Source organism: Triticum urartu, chromosome 3A (genome assembly GCF_056163025.1).
Source record: "Triticum urartu cultivar PI428250 chromosome 3A, HENAU_Tu73, whole genome shotgun sequence".
NCBI lineage: Eukaryota > Viridiplantae > Streptophyta > Magnoliopsida > Poales > Poaceae > Triticum > Triticum urartu.
This window is the reverse complement of record NC_141875.1, coordinates 496,960,780-496,966,842: the sequence shown is the minus strand read 5'-3', so window position 1 is coordinate 496,966,842 and position 6,063 is coordinate 496,960,780. Positions and strand designations below refer to the sequence as shown.

The following is a 6,063-nucleotide window of genomic DNA, read 5'->3' as shown; positions in this document are numbered from 1 at the left end:
ACCTACTGCAGCTGAACATGGAATAGTAACTAGCGCCCAGGTGCCTGTGACAGTGGCCACATAAGTTGGGCCGAAGCCTAACAGAGAGAGAGAGAGATAGGAGAGGGACATAATACTAGACCACGGGTTCTTTAAGAAAAGGCCAGGGGGCTTTTTTTTATAGATTTTGAATATTAAATAAAATAAAAGAATGAGAAGAAAAAAAATCAAACGAAAGACTATCTGGCAATTTTATACTGGGCCGGCCCGCTAGAGGTTCCTTCAGGCGACTCTATCGCACGGCTCACAACGTTAAGTGCGGCTCTTTTTTTGTCAACGGTTTTGGACTATTTCTTGAACCATCACTTTGCAGCTTTCTACCTTTTATATATTTTTGGTTGGCTTTACCTGTTTTCTTCAATGTTTTAATTTCTTGTTCTCATTTGTTCGTATTTAGTTTTAAATTTGTGAACATTCTTTTTAATTTGCACACTATTTTATATTCATGTACATCATTTTAAATTTGAGAAAAAATTATGTAATGAATATTTTTTAAAAACCATGAACATTTTGTGACTAAACAAATATTATTTAAATTTCTAAATGTTTTCTCAATTTCATAAAAAAATCCAATTCATGAATTTTCTTTTTAAAATGAAGATTTTAAAAAATGTTGAACATTTTTTGAATCCATGATTTTTTTTAGAATAACTTGTTTAAATCTATGAAAAATAGAGTCGGTTTTTCTGTTACCAATAGCGCCTGGTTTGTATATCACAAGAGCTACAAAAGAGAGAGGAGAGCATACAAGCGAGTGAGACAAGCGATGAGCTCACTCCATAGCACGTCACAATGACAACAAGGTGGGCGTTTGGTGGCTCACCGGGGAGCTCTCTATTGGGCGCCGTTAGCGATCAACATAGGCCCATGAATATGTTTCCGTTGATATAAATGTTAAATACAAACAACATATAGACAGCATCAATAAAAATACAGACATATAGACATATTTCACTAGTTTATATTATTATTGTCTAAAAACCTAGTTTATATTGTTATTATTTTAATAATTAAATAAATAATATTCATGTGTTGAGAAAAATGATTGCACATACTTCAAATATAAACATGTACCTATTAATATATATTTTATATAGAAAATCTCTTGTATGCGAAAAGAAAATTTCAAATGTTACAAAAAGGTATTCACGTATATATGAAAAATAATATGTGTTTTGCAAACAAATGTTCATCTATAAAAAACATTATTTGTATATGGAAAAATTCTTTGTATCTCTCCAATGCATGTTCATGTAATAGAAAAATTGCCAAGTGTTCAAAAAAGGATAATGTGTCTTATAAAAACCATGCATTTTACTCAAGAAACACAAGGAAAGAAAGAAAAAGGAACAAAAAGGGAACAGCTAGTAAAACAAAAAAAACAAAAAAAAAATGTAAAAAGAAAGGGAAAACAGAAGGAAAAGGGAAAACAAAAAAAGAGTAATCCTAATATGTGGTCGTGGCTCATTTGGCAAACACGTAAGTGAGTGCTTGCTCCAACTAGAAATAGGTGAGATATAGTTTTTGTGGTTTGAGTGCACCTTATGTACTAAGTCCTAAGTACAACGCGTAAAAGTTGTCAACATAAATAAGAAAGCTCATTAACATAGGCATATATGCACTTTATCATACTATTTCAAACCGATAGTCAAACTAGAGCACAAGAAACAAAATGACATATTAACTTGTGAATAGTATAAGCTGACTGATGTTACTTCACATTTGGAATTATTTACACTCACTTGTCCATTCCATTTCTCGAGCCACTGATGATTTTGGATTTTCAAATTTTATGGTACATGGATTGTATTAGTTCTATGCCAGATTTGTTTTGCACTTTAGTCTCCTGGGTGCACGAGGTACATTTTTGAGAAGTAGTGTGGTGTCATCTAATGTTGAATTGACCTCTTGTAAAATAAGTTTAAGCACCATTAGCCATTCCAACCCTGAGATGGTTGTTGTTAGTATGAATGAGATGTCAACCATTTTCTGGTAGCGGATCATTTACCTATGCTAAAGGATGCAAGAAAGGAAAGTATCACTACTGCTTCCTATGTGATTTGGTATTTGTGGAAAGAGTGATATCATCGCACCTTCGAGGGGGGGGGGGGGGATTGCACTCCCGTTGTAGTTTATAGGCTGTTTTTTTCTTTTGAAAAGCGCGAAATGCCCACCTAAACATTTTTATTAAGATGCGGTTTTAGTTTTCACGGCAAGGATGTAGGGAAGTATACAAGGGTTTCTGGACATCGGCAGCAAACACGCTCGCCGATAGGCGTTTTACAAAGCACTTACGCTACGACAAAGAAAATCTATACCCAAGACTCTAAAATTGATTTCCGCATAGACCTAAAGCAGCGCCAACGACACAACAAAACGTCAACCACAATGTTGCATGCCACTACCATGGGTGGGCGGTGATTGTCCCGAAAAACCGTAGAGTTCCAACTCTTCCAGATACCCCAGAGGGCGGCTAAAGAGGAGTAGTCTTCCTTATTCCGAGTCCAGGTGTTTCCGACTTTGGTATTTTCGTTCTTTTCATGTTTTATTCCACTCTAAAAGTTGTTTACTTTGTTGATTATACAATTACTATAATGAATAGTAGATCTCCTGTTGGTTACGTCATTTTAGTAGTGTGACATAACAAAAAATGTACTATTCAACACCTTTGCGAGAAGTCAAGTTTATGTAGTTTTGATTTTTCGAAATTGTTTCATAAGAGGTAGGGATGAATGACGTTAAGGTGTAGCCGTAAGGAAGATATGTAAGGGTCTTTTTAAGGTTTTATTGTTACTTTTAGTTTTGCCATGAGTCTCCATTGTTTGTCTTAGTTTTTATATTCAACCAAGTATTATTTGTTTAAAATCATACCATTTCCTACACATCCTTTCGTATATTTGTGTAAGGACTAAAAATCAAACCTCAGATCCTATATACTTAAGAGAGTCATCTTCACTAACTTATTTATCTCAATATGCAAGCATGCCACCTGAGCATACAATTATGAATGGGCTAAGGACCACCTCAACTTGCAATCATGCATGGGAAAGAACCCACCACAACATTCAACCATGCATGAAAAAATATTTCTCATTCAATTATATTCTATAAATATTTCTACAACTACACATAATCAAATATAATAAGCCATATTACTTTAAATTTTGGTTTTCATGCTATCAACTCAAATTTTCATCAATAATTCCTACAGCAACGCACGGGGTACCCTGTAGTTAGTACAACTTGGCAAAGAGTATTCTTGTCCTATGATAGTTGGCATGCTTGGTTCTTTAAACCTTTTGAACCATTCACAGCACCTCTGCAGTTTGCGTTAGTAAAACTGACCTCAACTTACTAGAATTGTTTTTTGAAAATGTTGACAAAAATGGTCACATTGCGTATGAAGCAAGAATGAACAATTTTTTTTAGGAAAACCAAAGTATTGCTCTTATGTATCTAATGTTATGCATCTTTCATTTTTTGCGGGTAATCAGGGAGTTATATTGAATGTTAACAGGGTTACATTCGGCCAATACAAGCTTAGAGATGGAATCTAGTGCTAGTGTGGTGCAGTCATAGGACCAGGGCTCCACACACCACGTTCAAATCCTAGTGCTTACATTTACACACACACACACATGTGATATATTCAGTAGAAATTTGGTAAGATGGGTGGATAAATCCCGAGTCTTCATCAATTATAGCATGCGAATAGAAGTCAGGTACCTGTCAATACATATATATCAATATGTAAATGTGTCCGATGACCGGTGGTGTCTCTTCGCTTGCGCATCATCCTTTTTGATTGCAACAAATAAAAGAGTTATGTAAATATGTGAGAACGACATGGAAATGGCATCGCATAACTACAAGTCTACATAGCATTGCCATTGGATCCTGTTTGTCGGAGTTGTTAGAAAGAGTCATGTACAAGGTATACGGTGGTGTAAACCGTATACCGTAGAGAGGTAGGTAGATTGCGTGCGTTGTAATCTAGGTGGTTAGGTTGTTAGGGTTTATCCTTATCTCTTGTATAGTTTTCTTGAGGATCAATCCACAACCTAACTGTCGCATGATGTAATCTGCATTACCTATATAACACGTACGCGTCCCTACTTAAAGGCATACGCTTCCACGCAATCTTTCATGGTATTCAGAGTCTAGTTCCTCTACCGCATCCAAACCTAGCAGCTCGCATCAAACCTAGTAGCCATGGCCAGCTCTAGCTCCGCCGCCGCCGCTCCATATGCCCTCATTCCCATCGCTGAAAAGCTCCACCGCGGCAACTACCTAGTGTGGCGCGCACAGGCCTTAGCTACCATCCGCGGAGCCCGGCTAATCGACCACCTCAACCCGATCACCCGTTCCCAGAGCCCAAGCTTGTCGACAAGGACGGCAAGCCCACCGATGTGCCGAATCCGGAACATCTACCGCGTTGGCGCAAGACTCCTAGGTGCTCAGCTTCATCTTCAATTCAATCTCTGCTCCTGTGATGATCCAAGTCGCCCACTGCACCAAGGCCGCCGCGGCATGGACCGCGATCAGAGAGATGGTTCTCTCCGAGACGCAGGCCACATCGTCAACACGCGGATTGCCCTCTCCACCACCAAAAAGGGCACCGCGACCATCGCCGAGTACATCGGGCGCATGAAAGCGCTAGGCGACGAGATGGCTTCAGTAGGGAAGCCGCTCGACGATGACGACATGGTCTCCTACATCCTCGCCGGACTCGACTTCGACTACATCTCCTTCGTCTCGTCCATCTGCGTTGCGAGGACTGAGCCCATCAAGGTAGCTGAACTTTATTCTCAGCTGATTGGTTTTGAAAAGCGTCTTGCCATGTTTGAAGGGGGAAATCAGCCCTCTCAATCCTCGGCCAACGCCGTGTCTCGTGGCCGTGGTGGTTTCGGTCGAGGAGGCGGCCGTGGAGGCCGTGGAAACGGAGGAGGCCGCGGCAATGGAGGCCGTGGCAATGGAGGCGGTGGCCGCGGCAATGGAGGCCGTGGCAACGGCAATGGAGGAGGCAACGATCTCCCTGAGGTTGTTTGCCAGATTTGCAAGAAGGCAAACCACACCGCCGTCGAGTGCTGCCGCCGCTTCGACATCTCCTTCACCAAGAACGAGAAAAGTGCAGGCTCGGCCACCACCTCGTCCTATGGAGTGGACACAAACTGGTACCTGGACACGGGGGCTACGGACCGTACATCACCAGCGAGCTCGACAAGTTGACCGTCCGCAACAAGTACAACGGCAACGAGCAAGTCCATACTGCAAACGGGGAAGGTATGGAAATTTGTCATATTGGTCAATCCACTGTTCAAACCCCCACTCGTGATCTTCATCTCAAAAATATATTGCATGTACCCGATGCCACCAAAAATCTTATCTCAGCTCATCGTTTATCCACTGACAACAACACCTTTCTTGAAATTCACCCACGTTTATTTTTCGTTAAGGAACGGGGAACGAGGAGAACCCTTCTCCAAGGCAGGTGTAAACGTGGTCTTTACCCCCTATCATCGGCTCCGGTGACCTCCAACAAACAGGCGTTTGGTGTCAATAAAGTGTCCACGGACAGGTGGCACAGTCGGCTAGGGCATCCTTCATCAACCATAGTTCGTCATGTCCTTAGCCACAACAACATTCCTTTTTCAAGTAGTGAGTTGAATAAAGATGGTGTTTGTGACGCTTGTCAATTAGGCAAGAGCCACCAACTACCGTATCCTAGTTCGATCAGTGTATCTAAAGCTCCTTTAGAGCAAATTTTCTCCGATGTATGGGGGCCTGCCCGTGATTCTATCAATAGGAAAAACTATTATGTGTCCTTTATTGATGATTATAGCAAATTCACATGGATCTATCTTCTTAAGCATAAGTCTGAAGTCTTCAAAATCTTTCATGAATTTCAAGCATTAGTTGAAAGGTTGTTCAATAGGAAAATTATCACCATGCAAACTGACTGGGGTGGCGAATATGAACGTTTAAATTCCTTCTTTCGCCAACTAGGAATCACCCACCATGTCT

General features: G+C 40.6%; 1 pseudogene; it reads left to right on the top strand.

The window, feature by feature from the left end:
• The first annotated feature begins 4,725 nt into the window (after nt 1–4,725).
• LOC125549675 (small nucleolar RNA Z247) lies at nt 4,726–4,867 on the top strand (annotated as a pseudogene).
• The last annotated feature ends 1,196 nt before the right edge of the window (nt 4,868–6,063 follow it).